The sequence below is a fragment of the Cupressus sempervirens genome, chromosome 8, assembly GCF_028749045.1.
Source record: "Cupressus sempervirens isolate cs-2001-9-10 chromosome 8, ASM2874904v1, whole genome shotgun sequence".
Classification (NCBI taxonomy): Eukaryota; Viridiplantae; Streptophyta; class Pinopsida; order Cupressales; family Cupressaceae; genus Cupressus; species Cupressus sempervirens.
The window spans coordinates 685,505,104-685,524,288 of NC_143125.1; positions in this window are offsets into that span (position 1 = coordinate 685,505,104).

Below are 19,185 nucleotides of genomic sequence, written 5' to 3' on the forward strand. Positions count from 1 at the left end.
ATAAATTTAATAGTTTGATATGGGTAAGTTATTTTAGTTTGAAATCCAGATTATTGGTTCTTTATTTTTTGATCGGTTTGCCTGTATTTTATCAAATCTTTACATCATACTTTGTTCATCCCATTCAAGTGCAGGCACCGGGAGGAAAAAGAATGGGGATGAAAACCCCCGGATGAAAACATCTTGTCTTCTGTATTTCGAAATACAGATTTAGAAACCTTATTTCTAATTTTATTTTTTGTTGAGTTTCTTAAATTATATTTTACTACATGCTGGATAGTGTGCAATCTAATTTTACTGACTCGATACAGATTAACAACCCCTGGTTCTGGGAAGAGTGGCATCAAGGCAACAATATTTTATTTTTGAGATCAATTTTTGGTTCCTCTATAAAGTCATTGTTTCTATTTTAAAATGTTATAAGTATATAATAAAAGCTACCACATGTTTCACTAAGATTCTAAACTTCTTATGTAGCAAGAGAAGCATTCATTTATTTTTATATTCTGAAAGATATTATCTTCTAAGGAGTTTTAAGGCCCTATATTTTGTTTTAGATCTTTAGAGGTTTGAAGAAAGATGTAGAAGATTCTTTAATGGAAACACTACATCTATCTTATTGTTGGTGCACTTTCAGTCGCCCAGTTTTGAACTCCTATTTGTTGTCAAGTCAGTCTAAACAAGTCAAGGTTCAGGTCTAAGTGATAACTAGGATTCTCTCTCTCTCATCTTCCCCTCCCCCATTCAAAGCTATCCAAGTGAGAAATCAATGCAATATCAGTCAGCTAGGTGATTCTAGGTGGGTGGGTAAGTGTAAAGCATATCCCTAAGATGAGAAGTTATCTATCTAATAAACTCCACTGTACATTCAATGGATGCTCATTCTAAGACATGTCATAATTGGAGAAAGATCACATGAACACGAGGATATGGCAACAAGAAGAGAATGGTCAAAATCAATAAATTTCATCCCTATATCTAAAGGAATAGAAATTAAGTTCACAGGAATCAAGCTTGAAGTCATGGGAGCAGATTGGAAGCAAGATCATCAGAATCAAAGGCAGAAGAAGCTTTGAAACTATCAGTAATGGTGGAGAACCACCGTCAAGGTGGCAGGATGAGTGTTGAAAGGTCAATAGTGAATGAATGAACACCACGTATACAGACTGTTGTCATATTACATTTTCTTGCACCGAGAAACATCTATCGCCATAGGTCATAGTGATCATCGCTAAGCGTAGGAGACAAAACTTGGTTACAGCAATGAACGATGAGAGATGTCCATTGCTACAACTTTAGCGATCATCAGCAAGTCAAATGAGCAAAGCAAAACCTAGTTATACTGATGGACGACGAAGTTATTGGCATAAGTCATCATGATATGAAGGTCGAGCTCACATACACAAAAGAGAGTTTATCGCTATATCCTATAGCGATGATCCTATCAGAGGCTAGATTAAGTAGTAAGATGTGGCGTTGATCGATGATCGAGATGTTGTGGATTTATATGATATCGCTATAGCATATAGCAAATGGGTTAATTGCTGTGTGGAGAAGGCATATTTTTGATATGGTGACGAGCAATAAAGGAAGGTATATTGCTGTAACTTATGGCAATCATTGGTAGTCGAGATGTTGTGGATTCGGCCATTGCAATGGCTGATGATGTTGTTGATAATAATTATGGCAGTGGGTAAAGCAAGCTAGATATGAAGTTTTTCGCTATATGCTATGGCGAAATGAATCATCGGAGATCGATGAAATGACATTCTGTTATAGTGAATAGCGATAAGAAATCTTAGGTTGCTATAGGTTTGGGCGATAAAGAGTTCGGTGATCGAATGAGTTAGGTGTTAAATTGTGATCATTGATACGAGATCGATGGTAGAGATTCAAACTCGTTGTGACTATTAACATACAAATTACATGGATTTGGTGCCAATAGTAGAATGTGAAGGAAATGGAGGTTTTCGCAAGGTTTCTAAATCCACGGGAAGATAAACGATTGCCAAGTGTTCTCACGGGTGCCATGAGATCAGAACCAAATGCTAAAGACATCACCAAGAAGGTTAACACGATGTGTATGCTACATTTCAGGGGTTTTCTTCTTATTTCTTTAAGTAAATGATTGTAATGGCTGACAAATGATCTATTGAGTGATTCACATACTCTGATGAGGTAATAATTGGATTCTAACCAGCCAAGAACCCTAAAGGGGGGGCCCATATATGTAATTTTCCAAGTTAATGAAAAACGATCAACAATTTTATGCAACTCCCCCTATATTTCGAGATATTGAGTGAGAATCAAGAGGTTGTATGTAATGGAGGATTTGATTGATATCTCCAACTAGGTCTTGTGTGGTCTTAATTCCATTTGAGATCAGCATTTCTAATGTTTTGTTTATTGTCTCCTCCAATTGAGCTAACCATGCATAGTAAAGTAGTCTCTATGGGATTGTAGGACAAATGTATTTGAAGCTAGTGATCTCTTATTAGATTCCATTTTAGTGAAGGGTTATCAATCAGGATGGATTCCATTTCATCTTTCATGTGCATCTCTACTCTTTCCCTAGATTGCATTTCATTAGGTCCAATACGCATTTAGAAGTAGGAGTAGATGTTAGAGAGCTTCAAGGTGATTTGTGATAGCTATTCCGCTAGCTATCATAGGTTACCCAAATCTTATCCTTGCCTAGGTTGTTTATGTTTGCAAACAATCTGGTTTATTCTCTTATTCTCTCTGGTTAAGAGCATACCCCCATCCCAATGATATATTAAAGACACAAGTCATTGCATATCTTGCATATAAGGGAGTTGTACCTTATAATTCAAAGGGTAGTGATATAACACATACACTAACCCATTTGTTGGTGACATCCTTTTATTTCCTCACATTCTAGGCATTTAGAGTCAAGGTAAAGCCAAGTTAGCAAGAGGGACAAACTGTTAACCAACAGTTTTTGGCGACTCTATTGGGGATTGGAATCGAAGACCAATGCTTGGTTTCTCATTCTTAGAAATCTAAAGGTGTCTTCCCTAGGATGTGTTGTGGTTTCACAACGCATGTCCCATTTCTCCTAGAAATGGGGGACACCTAGTATATATTTTTCTTTTCATACCCCTAGTCTAGGGTCTGAGTTTTTTTAAGGGTTCTACCTAGTGTCTAAGTCTAGTTTGGCCCTCTGCTAGAAAAACCTAGTTGCTAGAAGATGGAGATTTTGAGGAAAAAGTGAGTTTTTGTAGTTAAAGTTGTGCACTAGCACACCTAGCGCACCCTTCAAGGTGCGCTAGTGCACTAAATGCATTAGTGTGGGAATGCTTCCCTTTGGAAACTTGGAAAGGTGCGCTCCATCCCAGGCTTATAAAAGCCCGAGACCCTTCCCTCCTATCTCATTTCCCCTTTGAAGTCTTCAGCGAGGGCACCTCTGCACATTGTGAGGTATGCTTCATCCTCACAACCTACACACACAAACACATTAAGAAATAACCAAGGAAAATGTGTGCACCTTTTTGTTTGCACAAACATTCAAATAAAACTTTAACAAAACTTAAGCCTTCAACTAAGTGAAAGGTGCTCATATGCGCACCTATCCAAGGTGTACACATGTACACCTTTCAAAGATAACATTCTCCTTTGCACATAGAAAAGGGTGCACACTTAATACACCCCATAAGGTGCACTGTGTGCGCACCCTTTGTAACACAAACCATCTTGGAACATAGTTATTGGTGCACACTTAACACACCCCACGAGGTGTGTTATGTGTGCACCCTCATTTTTGAAGGTTGCTTGGGAGAAAGGCACACCAAGCGTACCCTTAAGGTGTGCAAGGTGCACCCAAATTTTTCTTCTAGAGGTGTAAAATAGGATTTTTTAGGTGTTTTGTGAACAATTTTTAGGATTTAGGGTTTTTAGGTCTTTTTTTTAGTATATAGGATTTATTTAAATTAATTTTTTCCACCTTCTAGACTAATGGATGTTTGTTTTGAATAGATTAAATGGCTTCCTCCTTGTCCTCCCTCACTACAAAGATGACTCCAAAATCGGTGTTCTTCGAATTTCAAGGTGTTCCATCAAAGTCACACTTCCAGGATTCAAATTTAGAGATTTGAGACACTGAGCTAGGCCATATTGACTGGTATGCATTCTTGGTCCTTTGCAACAAACCAAATGAGAGGTCTCCAATGGTATCTACACTTATCAGATTAGGACTAGTAAACACAACCTCATACCATGTTTCATTACAATCTTCTGAGTTGATCATGGCACTGGTAGAAAATAATTTTTGAGTAAAGGGTGGTAAAAAGCATAACTGGAGAGATCGTCCTAGATCTAAGGACCAAAAATATAGAGAAATTTTTCCATCTTCCAAGGGTAGATCAGTATATTAGGCTAACATACCATCAAGCAGAAAGGTGGTATAGAGAGCATGAATCAGAAGCCACGAAAAATCATTCAATCCTTGTATCTCATTGATAGGACTCCTATTGGGAAAAAGGCCAAGAAAGTAGATATGATAAGAGGTTATATGAAAGATGATACTAAACATTTCATAATGCTCTTGAGTAGAATCATGGAATTACCAGCAGTAGGACACTTAAACATATGGATGGAACACTTCATTGAAACCATAAGACTGACGAAGATGCCTATTGACTAGGTCTCAATTCTCAGTGAGAATTTAGATGACAAAACTAGTGGTGGTCAAAAACAACCAAAGGTTCTATATGACATCTTATTTAGTGTATATGTCAGTTGCAAGAGCAAAAAATTATGTGGGGTTGTTCAAAAGGGGCAACTTGCAAGATGCTAATGCATGGCCTTATGTTGTATATCCCTAGTTGGTGAGGAAAAAGCTTTCAAATCACAACAAGGAATACAAAATAGTGAATGATGCTTTCATTTTTGCATTCATCCGGTTCATTGAGGGAGACTATGCAAAAAGGATGTCAGAAGAGGTAGCGACAAAGATTACAAAAATAGGTGCCTATTACATCCAATTCAAGACATTCACCTATTTAAGGGTAGTGGGTACGGCTGTGAATCCAAAGAAGCTTCCTAGGCATCCATGTGATAGACTCATATTGCTAGAGATTGCATGACAACTCTCATCTACATATGAGAGACTAAGGAAGCAACATAAGAAGACCTGAGTATGGCCCATCACTATAGGTCAGTTTGGTGTCAAACAGAAGTATGATATCACAAATTTTGAGTCTAAATAGGATCAGTATCCCTTGGAGGATTATAACTCTCCTTGCCCCTATTTTGATAACATTGGTAGAGTTCAACACTTGGTAGGAAAATAGTTCAAACATGAAGATGCCATAGAGGATCATTGGATGAATGCAGTAGATGACTACAAAATTCGAATAAGGGATTATTGTAGAATGACTCTATTTGGCAAGCAATGCCTTGAAAATGAAGGTCCCATTAAAGATTGTGCAGTAAGATACTAAAGATGTCTTAGATCCCTTATATAACCGAGATAAGATATATGATCAACCTATCATGAATGTAGAAACTGATAAAGAACAAAATACATATATCAATCATAGGGAAAGGCATGTTATCCAGTTAACCAAGGAATGGATTAAGAGACCATTCAAGCTAGATCTGATTCCACAAACAATAGTTTTCCAAGCTGCAACCTGCCTAGTGAAAGGTAGAGGAGCGAAGGTGACAGTGCCAACATTCGCAGTTGAGTCTCCAACAAAGCTGAAAATGGTGCATTAGCTTGATAGAGAAGAAGGATACTTCAGGGCATAGAAGGCTAAGAACAAAAGGAAAAGAGCTTCCCCTTAGCAAGTTGAGCTTCAAGAAGAGGCAATTGAAACACCAGAGCACCAAGGGGCAGAAAATGTAGAAGTCATCCAGACTCAAGATAATCCACCAATACCACCACCAGACCAAGGGAAAGAAGCAAAAGCACAGGAAGTGTCTCTGCCTGTACAAGAGGAAGAAGCCTCTCCATCGTCTCCCAAGAAAAGAAAGATGAAAACTCTAGTTAAAAGGACAAGGAGAAAAAAGGTGATAAGAAAGGTTATTTCTTTTCCATCAGTCCCAGAAGTTATTCCAAAGGAAGAAGAACATGATAATGAAGACGAAGAGGATAACCTTCCCTTGAGTCAAAGGAAATGTCTTGCTAGGGCTACAAAAGTAGAAAGGAGAAGGAGCTCTACTATAACACCACCATCCATTCCTACACAACCTATTCAAGTTATGACTTCAGAGGATGAGTTGCATCAATGGATTGATGAGCAAGAGGGCCAAGGGGGTGATGTCTTTAAGATGTTAGATTTTGATTTCATGCCTGTAGGCATTGAACTTGTAGGAGACAAGATAAGGGATACACTGACAAATCAACTTCATCAATAGGACATGAGTCAATTTTTGCCTTAGCCAGAAGGACCTTTAAGTGCCCCAACATCACCAAGTTAAGGTTTATCTTGCTTGGATAAAGGTTCAGTTACTCCTCTCCCTCCGGTCAATGAAGAATAGGTACAAGATGAACATATATAAGAGCCACAACAAAGACCCATCGATGAAGTATCAGAGGGGAAAATATATGAGGAACCTCAACAGACTTCCCAAGATATGAAGGTGAGGATTGTGGACCCAACATTCACAAAGATGCCTTATGTGGATCTCTCACAAAAGGAGAAGACTTCAGAGAGGAGTGATAAGGGAAAATGCCTAGTAGTACAAGCTCCCTCTTCATCTAAGGATAAATCTCCGATGGAATATACTCCAAGATGGTTGAAAAAAGAGGTAATGATTGATCAAAATTAGGACTTGTTCGCCCATGTTGCTATCCCTCCTCTACATGCAGATATTGAGGATTTGACCCCAAAAGATTATCAAATCAAAGAGGTCTTTCTTGGAAAACCCATTATAGATACTACCAAATTGATGGTCACTATGGGAATCAAAGAAGTGTTTAGGCACTTAGAACAAGATGGGTTTGAAGTGTTAAACCTTTGTAAGCAGAATGAACTCCTAAGAGGTTATTTGAACAAAGTAGTTGGTCTATTGGATTCTGAAAATCACAAGGAGACTCTAAGTGCAACACTCGATAAAAGGGATAAGGAGAATGTACAATTAGATCCGTTTTTGAAGGCTTGTTAGAAATGGCAAGAAAGTTTTGAAAAAAAAGGTGTGTAGATCATACAAGGAAATCTTAAGTTATTGCACCATATGCAGGATAATGCAAACAAGTTGGTTGCTATATTGAACCAAGATTTTGGGTTGATGGATGAGATACATACCTGGGGTAAAGACCTGCAAGTGTTACAATCAATAAAGGGTCAGAGGTACCAGATGTTGATGGATGTATACACAGGGGATGAGTTAGATAAAATAGATGATTGGATTGAAAAGATTGTGGATGGTAATAAAGTAATGGAAACATTACATGCAAATATTCACAAGCTCAAGGATTAAACCCAAGAGAAAATTTTGGAAGCAAAAAAATATTACAGTGATGATTGCCTTGATATTTTTGAAGATGATTCAAGGGATAGACTCATGACTATGCAAGAAGTTGTTGAGCAATTTTGGAAGACTTTTGAAGAAGCTTCCACTGATGACGATATTAGACAAGCATTTAAGACCAAAGAGGCATTGCTAGAATTGGATGTGAAATTAGGAGATTTTGCAGAGACTCACATAGAGGTGGGTAACTATTGAAAAAAACTAAAGGATAAATATGATGCTTTATATTTTCTAGATGCAACCCAAGTGATGAAGATTATAGAGAAATTCAAGAACAAATACCCAAACACAGCTTTGGTATGGAGGGGAACAAAACTAGAAGTTAGAATTTCAGTTTTGATACTTGGTAAAATTTTGCATTTTTTGGACCAGTCTTCCAATGTGTGCTTCTACCAAGGTGCGTAAGGTGCGCTTCTCCAAAGGTATGCCAAATTTTTTTGAAGAAATTAGAGGTGCGTCAACAGTAAACTGCTAATTCCAAATTTAGAGTTTTCCATGCACCGAAAATGCATTCTGATAGTAGTTTAACTCCTACAAACATCTAGAGAAGGTTGAGCTTCTATTTTTGGCATCTCTAGAGACTCTTACATCATCTAATGGCTTTATACTTCTTATTTTCTCATGCTTTGTTTTAAGACATGTAAAGGCTCATGCACCCATTAAATGATATAAATAAGGGTGGAGTCCTACTTAGCACTAGTTAGAGAGTTAGCTTGTACATAAATAGATTATTTTTATTAGTTTAGAAGCATGTGTTTGCATCAAGTTATTTCTCACTCTCAACACAAATTGAGGAGATGATTTCTTATAAATTCAAGAATGTAATATGTATTCTTGGCTATTATTTTGATGCAATAATATATACTTTTGGTGCTCTCATTCAGAGTGTAGTTATTCTTGCTTGAGTGTGTTATATTTTGTGAATGTATGTTCATCGAGTGTAATGGAGCCAATAGTTTTATTGTGTTATTTTGATTGAGCGATCTTTTAATTCTGGTATTTGCCACGTGTTTACAAATTTCACTGATGTACTTAGTTGGAGAAGAGATCACCTTTTTGTTCCTGCATAGCTTTTTGTCTTGCATGAGCACAGTTTCCGTGACTTTGTGATCTGATGAAAAATGAAACATCTTATGGTTACTAAATTCCCATCGATGAATTGCATTAGTGGAATTAAGGAAGCATTGATCCTATTTTCATTGGTTACCTACCAATCTTTTCAAAGGCTTAACTTGTAGATGTATTGTTTCTGTGGCTTATGCGCATTAAAGATTTACTTTTCAAGTCATTTACTTAAACTTCTTGTTACCTTATCTTTGTTATTTGCTTTTACAAACACTTGGTTAATTTAGGAATTCATATAGTTGCATAGTTAAAACTACATTTATTAAAAATAGAAAAATAGAAAAATATATTTCTTTTTGTGTGGTTATTCTTTTGAGATAGCAAAAAAATTGAACATCTTATCTAAAATTTTTCAGAACCAGCAATGGCCTCCTCATGAACACTCATGTTTATTTTCTACTGAGCAGATTCTAGTAGGTTGCAGGATTGCCCATAACCTTGGAGTTGATCCTAGATTAACATTTCAAGAGAGGAGTTTGAAAGGATTCCTACCATTAAGCATCATGCAAAAAAAACAACACAATAGGATGAAGACTAGCAACTCTATATGAAGGACTTGTTCCCTTTGGCCTAAGAAAGCCTAGTGTAACTCAATGGTATTGCAAAATTCAAAGATTGGGAGAAGTCCAAGGCCTAAGCCTACTCTCCAAGAACTCAATGAGACTACTGACAAGCTACTGCAAGAGCTTGTGCTTCTATATAAAGAAAGCATCTCCCATGCCATCCAAAAGAATATCAACATTGAAGATGACTGTGTTTCTACATCACTATGGAAATGTGTATGCTCAAGATTCTAAAAGCTGAAAGACATGCAAAGAGAGGAGCTGAGTTTGAAGCAAGTAAGGATGAAGCTCATTCCTACTCTTGAAGAACTTCACAACACAAGTGACAAGGTGCTTTTTGAGATTTTTGACTAGTATAGAGAGAGCATCTCCTATGCAGCCTGAGAAAATATCGGCATATAAGACAATCATATGTCAAAGATGTTTTGGAACCACATCTATGCCCATTTCCAAAGACTTAAGGATCTACAAGAAAGTGAAAGAAGGAAGCTAAAACAAGTGCAAACACTTGAATGTTAAGAACCCTTGGTGAGACCACCTAAATCTATTCCTTATGGTTTTCAAATGTATAAAGAGCAGGTGAACATTCCTAATATTTTAGAAAGAGACAATAAATATTCATTAGATACATTTGTTGAAGAAAATCTCAAATCAAAGGTGGATGATCATCATCCTATTCTAAAGCATATATTCAATGATGAGGAACCAAGAGGAGAGAGTTCAACATTAGCTTGGGAGATATGGAAGGAGAAATCCATGAAGAAACTTTGCTAGTATGAAGAGGAGCTTCAGGAAGATAAGGTAATGTTCTTCACTGGTAAGGAATCCTCTTTTAAGTAGGATTTGATTGAAGAAATAAGTCTTGTTGTTAATTGTCAACCCTTGTACTCTTCTACATCAATAGTGGATATAAGTCCTCTTGCCAAAGAGAAAGAGGTTGTTTATTGGTCCTTTCCACCCCTCAAAAAAAAAGAATCACTTGATGGACCAAGTAAAAATCCTAATCAAGTTAAAGAAGGGTCATTAATGGTTGAGTTTTCTTCCCCTACTCCTGTGTTTATTTCTATTGTTTTCATTCCTAAAAATAATAATGATGCATTGGAGGATAGGGAGAATGGACATTACTGCATAGCTGAGAGATATTTTATTCTTGAATGCAATGAAGCGAGTACCCATCCAATAATAGAATTCATTCAGGAGAATCCTTTATCTACCCTGGTTGATGAAGCCCAATTATGTGAGAGTGTAACTAGAGGCCCCAGTGCTAATCACCTTACTCCTAATAAGGAGGTGTGTGATCGTCTTCCTCTCCTAGGAGATTATTAGAAGGAAACTATAAGAGGACTTGAGGAGGATGAAATAATCTATGATTAGGCATGGTTGTTTGGACCTGAATAGATATATAGCCAACTAGTGCATATAATCAAAGAATTTATGCCGAGTTTCTAGACTGTTGCTACTACTACAAGTAGGAATCCCACTTAGAGAGAAAAATCAATTATGGAGGAAGGGATCATACTTTAGTCAATCAATAAGGTGATATTCATCTCACCTCTATAAATATGTTAGGTTAGGTGTGTGTTTAGTTTAGTTGTTCTTCCTTCCTTTCCTTCTTTGTGTTTTTCTTTCCTTATGTTTGACTACCCTACTTCCACATCACCCAAATGCATATGCATCTCCCTATGCTACTTTAGACTCTGCAACCCATTGGACTGGGCACTGATCTCTACTATTTTTGGTAAAGGAAGTAAGGTGGTTTGTTTCTATTTGTGTTTGTGTGTGTCTTTGCCGAGCTCTTTTGCAAAACTAAGAGATATCTAGGTCCTCAGTTAGGCATTAGAATGCCTAAGTCCCCAAGTCAAAGCCAACTGTTGGTGCACTTTTAGTCCCTTAGTTTTGAACTCCTATTTGTTGTCAAGTCTAAATAAATCAAGGTCCATGTCTAAGTGATAACTAGGATTCTCTCTATCTCCCCCCCCCCCCCCCCAACATTCAAAGCTATCCAAGTGAGAAATCAATGTCATATCACTCATCTAGGTTATTCTAGGTGGGTGAGTGGGTAAGTGTAAAGCATATCCCTACAATGAGGAGAAAGTTATATATTTGATCAACTCCATTGTACATTTGATGGATTCTCATTCTAAGATAGGTCATAATTGGAGAAAGATCACATAAACACAAGAGGATATGGCAACAAGAAGAGGTTGGTCAAAGTCAATAAAGTTCATCTTTATATTTGAAGGAATAGAAATTAAGTTTATAGGAATCAAGCTTGAAGTCATTAGAGTAGATTGCTATCAACTTCATCATAATCGAATGTAGAAGAAGCTTTGAAACTCTCAACAATTTTGGAGAACCATAATCAAGGTGGAAGGATGAGTGTTGAAAGGTCAATAGCAAATGAATGAATTCAACATACATAGACTATTGTCATATTATATTTTCCTAAACTGATAAGTGATGAGAGATGTCCATCACCATAACTTTAGAGATCATTAGCAAGTCGAATGAGAAAAACTTAGTTATATTGGTGGACGATGAAGTTATCAGCATAGGTCATAGCAATGTGAAGGTCAAGCTCATGATACACAAATGAGAGTTTATCACTATATCCTATAGCAATGATCCTATCAGAGGTCGGATTATGTAGTAAGACATTGTGGTGATGACTAATAATTGGGATGTTATGGACTCATATGATATCACTATAGCATATAGCAATTGGGTTAATCATTGTGTGAAGAAGGCCCATTTTCAATATGGTGATGATTAATAAAGGAAGGTATGTCGCTATAACTTATGGCGATCATCGACAATTGGGATGTCGTGGATTTGGCTATGACAATGAACAATGATGTTATCAATAATAGTTATGGAAATGGGTAAAGGAAGACAATTATGAAGTTTTTCGTTGTATGCTATGGAAAAATAAATCATCAAAGATCGACAAAATGCCATTCTATTACAGCAAATGGTGATAAGAAATCTTACATCACTATAGGTTTGGGTGATAAAGAGTTTGGTGATTGACCGAGTTAGGTGTTAAATCATGATCATTGATAGGAGATTGATGATAGAGATTCAAAGTTGATGTGGCTATTGAGATACAAATTACATTGATTTGGCACTAACAATAGAATGTGAAGGAAATAGAGATTTTGGTAGGGTTTTTGAAGCTACATAGAGATAAGCAATTACCAAGTGTTCTCAAGGGTTCTGAGATTAGAACCAAATGATGAAGACATCTCCAAGAAGGTTAACACGATATGTATGCTACATTTTGAGGGTTTTTTCCTTATTTCTTTAAGTAAATGATTGTAATGACTGATTGATGATCTACTAAGTGATTTACATGATTTGATGAGGTAATAATTGGAATATAACTGGCCAAGAACCCTAAAGGGGGGACTATATATGTAATTTTCCAAGTTAATGAAAAAGGATCAACAATTTTATGCAACTTCTCCCCTATATTTCTAGATATTGAGCGAGAATTGAGAGGTTGTATGAAATGGAGAATTTGATTGATATCTGCAACTAGGTCTTGTGTGGTCTTAATTCCATTTGAGATCAACATTTCTAATGTTTAATTTATTGTCTCCTCTAGCTGAGCTAATCATTCATAGTAAAGTAGTCTCTATGGGATTGTATGACAGATGTATTTGAAGCTAGTGATCTCTAACTAGATTCCATTTTAGTGGAGGGTTATCAGTCATTGTGGATTCCATTTCATCTTTCATGTGCCTCTCTGCTATTCCCCTAGATTGCATTTCATTAGGTCCAATGTGCATTTAGAAGTAAGAGAAGATGTTAGAGAGCTTCAAGGTGATTTGTGAAAGCTATTCCATTGGCTATCATATGTTACCCAAATCTTATCCTACCTAGGTTGTTTGTGTTTGTAAATAATCTAGTTTATCCTCTTATGCTCTTAGGTTAAGAGCATACCCCCATCCCAGTGAACTATTAAAGACACAATTCATTGCTTATCTTGCATATAAGGGAGTCATACCTTATAATTTAGAGGGAAGTGATGTAACAGATAAGGTGACCCATTTGTTGGTTAAATCCTTTTGGTTCCTCACATTTTGGATGTCTAGAGTTAAGGTAAAGCCAAGTTAACAAGAGGGGCACAATGTTAACCAACACTTATGTAATAGGGATCAATTCAAAAAATGGAGAGATCATAGTCTCATTCCTAAAAGAAATTGACATAAAATATATATACTTTGATTTGTAGTTTTAGAGAGGCCTTTTGGTGTTTATCTTTATGGTCTACAATAGTTTGGAACTTTTGAAACCTCTGAGTTTGTTTTAGGATAGTTGGTTATAATTGGTATAGAAAATAAACCCTTGGGATGGATATTTTTGTCAGTAAAATTGGAGGGCAATCTAGAACAAGGTAGTGTCCATGATGTAGTAATTTCATTTTGGTAAGATAGGGCATTAAGTTGGATGGTAATTTCATATATATATCACATACTATTTCATGTATTTTTCCCTTCCTATTCATTCAATTTTTGGTTTTCTTATCATTCATATCCTATTTTACATCCTCCTGGTATCATGGCACAAGACATGTAATGTTAGGCATGTGATACAACCCAGACAATGAATATGGAAATAACTAAGTGTTGATATTAGTAACAGAGAAAAATATTATTAGATTGTCAAGAATTATGAATATGATAAAGACAACTATTTGAAGGCTCATAGGAGACTGAGAACTCTAGGCCTTCTAGAAAACTACCCTTTAAATGATAGAAATGAAGATATCCTAGCATGTATTGCATGAAATTTCCTCTCCTATACCCCATAGACCAATTTTCCACATAGAATGCCTAATGGAGATCTCATATCCAATAATTCAAGTATAGAAAGAATGGATTACGAGCTGATCTCATCTAATTGACCATTTATTTCATAGTTTATATCATTTTGATGATCTTTTTGTTACCAACCGCACCGTGCTCTATTCTTATTTGTTCAAGGTCATTTTAGAATCATCACAGACCATTACCTACTACTAATAGTCCCCATGTTAGTTGGATTTTGATGCCTATTAGTTGGATTTTGATGCCTATATAGTAGGGAATCAAAATTCTCACCTATGCAATAGCAATTTTGAGTTCTAACACATATAGGGAACACTTAGCAAATAAAATAAACATTCCTCACATTTCATAGCCATGGGAATTGATTGGCAACTACAAGCAAGCCTATTCATTTTTACAAGAAAGTAAATTTGGTGGTTGAAGAATGTGCAAGCAAGCTTGTTCATTCCTATAACCACTAGATTCATGAGTTGAGTATTATGGTAAATGCACATTGAGGAAAAAAGGAAAGACAATTAGGGAAAACACACGAAGACGATGCTTTCTTCAAATTCCCTCTTATTTAATTTTCTTCTTCTCCTTTCTTTCATGTTGGAAGCTTTATCTATATATTATTATTAGTATCCTATCTTTGTGGCTTTGTTGGCTAGTGGTAAATGGATTATTCTATAATTCAAACCCTACCGTCAACATACCAATTTTTTATTGATGGATTGGTGAGGATAAATTGTTATTTTCTAGAACCTAAGCCTCATTTTATCAAAATGAAGGATCACTTTCTTGTCTTGATAGTAGGCATGGTTGTGTCTTCTGACATGGAGAGTAGTGTTCAAAGGATCATTTAAGCCTATTCAAACTTAAATATGATGAAAACCTTAACAATACTATAGAGACCTTACTTGATTCTTATGTCTCTATAGAAAGTAGTGAAGGATAAGAGATGAGCCTACTATGTTCCTTTCATCTCATTGTGATAAGATCAAGAGGCCTTTCAAACCCCCTTACATACTTGAACTATCATCAATTATTTGCATAAATATACAATTTAATAATATGCATGGATCAAAATATTTTCTTCACATTGTGTAAGTGAGAAGGAATTAGGGATAAATCATGACCACATATTTAGTACCTATAGACTTATAATATGAAACTCATAAATATTCTTCATGTTTCTCTAGTCACCTTAATCTCTTCCATATTTATTAGTATACGAGGATTAGAGGTTTTAATAAATACCATTCATATGTTAGAAGGAGTCATGATTTCCTAAGTCAAATTTCAGAAGATGTATCAAAATGATTGAGAGTAATACTCATTAGTCATGCATATGCTCCTAGAATGTTTGTGTAGAACTATATTTGTTAAATTGTTCCAATTACAATTGACCATTGCATCTCCTTTCTTCTCAATCAGCATATGTACACCTGTAGACATCCATGAAAGAAAAATAGAAGGTGTATTTTTGCTAGATACCATGTTTTGAAATGATCTTGTAGATATGTATACAAAACATTAACACACAAACAAAGTGCATGAACTTTTTGTAAGATATGACACCATACAAAACACAATTAGAAGATAATAAAGCCAAGTTGTTTTTCAATGTCCTCCTTGCATGTGTCAAAAGGGGGGCATTGGAATAGATTATGGATAAGCATCAAAGTATGATGGTACAAGGTTTTTTCTAGATTAAATATTATATTTGGAAATGTACTTCTGCTAGACATACAAAAAAAAAGTTTAATCATAGACAAAGAACCTAATTTTTTTGACAAAAGGCCTCAAATAGATGTCATCTTAATATATCAAGGAATGAAATGAAATTATTTCAAGTATTGCACAACATATAGTTTGCATGGAACTCAAAAAAAAAAACTAAGTTAATAAAGTACTCTAGAACATATCCTAACATTGTAAGTGTTGTATGTGTCCTAGGAACATATAACAATGTAGGTTCAATGGATGAAGGCCCATAAAAGGGAAATGGATTTGGAAAATATCATACAATGTCCATAAATTGATGTGTTTAAAATTTTAACAAAATTCACAATTTCATTAAATGTAAAAGGTGCAAAAATGGCACAAGTTTCAACATTCGTAAAATGACAATTTTGCAAAAAAATGCACAAAGTGGTAGAGAGGTTGGTTTTTTAGTCTTAAGTATAGTTGATTCATTTGTAACTACTAAGAACACTATAAATGCATAAATAATGGTCAAGTCTAGGTTAGGGAACAATGTTAGAGGAAAGATTACAAGGATCCTCTTATTGTCATAAAGTTTCTCTAGGAATGAAATGACAATAAGGGTTTGGATAAAGAGTTTGGAGTAAGAAATGGATGAAAGTCCTTGAAAAGAACATATTAATGTATGGAATTTCTATTGGTAGATAAATTAATAAAATGGACATTTTCCTCAAGTTTACATGCTTTTTCCTTTCATGGTTACATGATCGTGCTAATTCAAAGCATTTTCACCTTCATTAATGGATTGAACAAATATTGAAAGCTATTTTAATGCAAATTATAATGACTTTGATTTGATTTAAAATAATTGGTAACATGTGTCTCGTTGTTTATAGTAAGAGATCTGTGTGAATTACTAAAACTGCCTTTGAAACCCTCAATTTAAGAGTGATTGCCAAGGGTTTTGTTATAACCACAAATTTAATTGTTAAAAAAATATAAAAATTTGAATCTTGAAGTAAATTCATTACATTTTAATGTTCAATTATTTTTACATGGACTTTTCGTGTCCTATGGAAGTTAATTGATGCCCTAGAAGAGAATCACACTATAACTTCATGGTCCTCGACATTAATTAAGTTTTTTTGATTCGATACCATTATATATGGGTTTATGAAAGTTCCTAAATGCTTGTCACGGGCTAAGGAAAAGTAATAAACCACATATGTCTTGGTAATGAAATTCAAAGCAAGCTAAATAATCTTTCTATTAGTGACTACAATTCAAGTTTGTGTAAATAGTGATAATTAGCATGATTCTTTACATTGTTGTTGATTAGGGATCTAGTAAGAGTTGGTAATTGATGGTGTTCAATTGGCCATTAATTCAAAAATAAAGAGTAATAGAAGGATATTTCTTGTGTGATTAGTTGATTACTATGATAGCATCTAAGGATTGTCAAATTGAATGAATACCACAATCAATGGTAGTAATAAATTCATATGCTCGATAAGGACAATGAATTGATTCGATTAGGGTAAGAGTTTGTTGATAGATTTGAAAGGGACCAAGACCTCATAAATTTTTTCTTTTCAGAAGCCTAATATGTCTAAAATGAAGTCTAGTCTCCTAAATGAGGAGAGTGATAGTCAGGTAAAAGTTATGTATGACTAAATATAGATAATAAGTTTTCTTTATGACTTGGGTGTCTATACAAGATCAAAGATAACATACAAGAGCTAAAGAATGATGTAAAGATAATTCCTTGCTAAGATATGTTTCTATTTCTTATTAGATTTAAGATTAAATATTGTAATAAGGATCAAATTATGGGTATGACCTTGAGATTGGTGGATATTATATAGTGGAGTAGGATTAAGGAATCCATCATATATATTAAGATGTTTATTGAAACTTTTATAGGTTAAAACAATTATTAGATATGTTGATCTCACTAATGAATTGTTGAAATGAGATGGAATTTTCCCCTAAAATGATGAAAAGTTGTTTGGGTCCACAAATCCTAGAAGGTTAAGGAATTTTGTTAGGATTCTCACATCACCTAATCCATAAGGAAAAATGCTCCAATCTATCATAGGTGTTATGGATTAGAATCTTGGTTTTTCCATTTTGGGAATCCCAAGATAAGTAGTTTATAATCTTCTCCATCTTCCCTACCAATGTGGAGGCTTATTATACCTTAACGATAGAAGAAACTAAATTTCAATGTCTTATGGTTATCCTAGTTAAGGGTTTTACCAATTTATTCCATGTACAAATAGCTTCTTTGTTTCTTAACCAAATTGACTACTCCAAAAGCCAAAATATAGAGGATTTAGTGCATTATTGTGTTGATACAATGAATCCTTACTCTAGAGACATAAATGTTATGAAAAAGGGTTGTAACAACCCTATAAAATTGTTAATACAAGTGCATACACACGAAACCTTGTTTTTTAATTGATTTAAATCCTTTTACATTAACCAATACTCAATCATTGTTGGTTTCCCTCAATCATTACATGCCTTAAAAGGTCTTCCAACTTACCATCTACCAAAACTAACCTTGAAACTGGTTTCTAATTCTCTTAAAATATCTCTGTCTCGACTTTATCAGTGCTGACAAGTTTTTGTTACCAACTTGATTAGTATTCCAATGTATTTAGGCATGCTGCCAAGTTGACAACAAGTTGTCAACTCAACAAAAACATGTTATTTTTCAAGACAAACATGAAAACATTAATGACTTGTCTAATACTATTAAAACCTACTCTATTATAATTTCTTTGTTTTGAACCCTATATGAAATCATGTAAACTATGCACTTTTCTCCACTTCTTTTTCCTTAAGATTTATAATTAGATTCATTATTTGTGACATGCTTAGAAATCCATCAATATATGTGTGGCTATCCCAAATAAACCTTGTATCAAAAAATTGCCTTCTTTAAACATTCCTCTAAAATTATAGTGATAGAAAAATGCATGGTACCTTTGAGGTAGCAAGTTGGGGACAATTGAATCTCAATCCATATGCATGGAAAATAAGTGGAGTTGAAAAAACATAATTTTTAGCCTAGGGATGCATGGATATTAGATATGTCTATAGGTTTTTAATGTTATGTTGTTATTTGCATGAGAAAATTCCTAATAAGCATTGGATTTATTAGTGGGGTTAATGAGAAAAGAAAAATTTCCCTGAATTGCTGCCTCAAATGTACCATACAATTTTCTTCAACCATTAGAGAATATAACTCCAAAATAGAATCTAACTTCTCACATGAAAATATTAAACCATTATGAAGCTAGTGGGAAAATACCATGCCAAAAACTCCCCCATATAACACTAATTACATATTACATAAACTAATGATGAAAAATGCTCTTACAAGTCCACTATGTAACCCTGTCATCAATACCTCCTTACAACAATATTTACAAGTCTCCAAAGAAATTAAAATAATTATATGTCCCCACACTCAC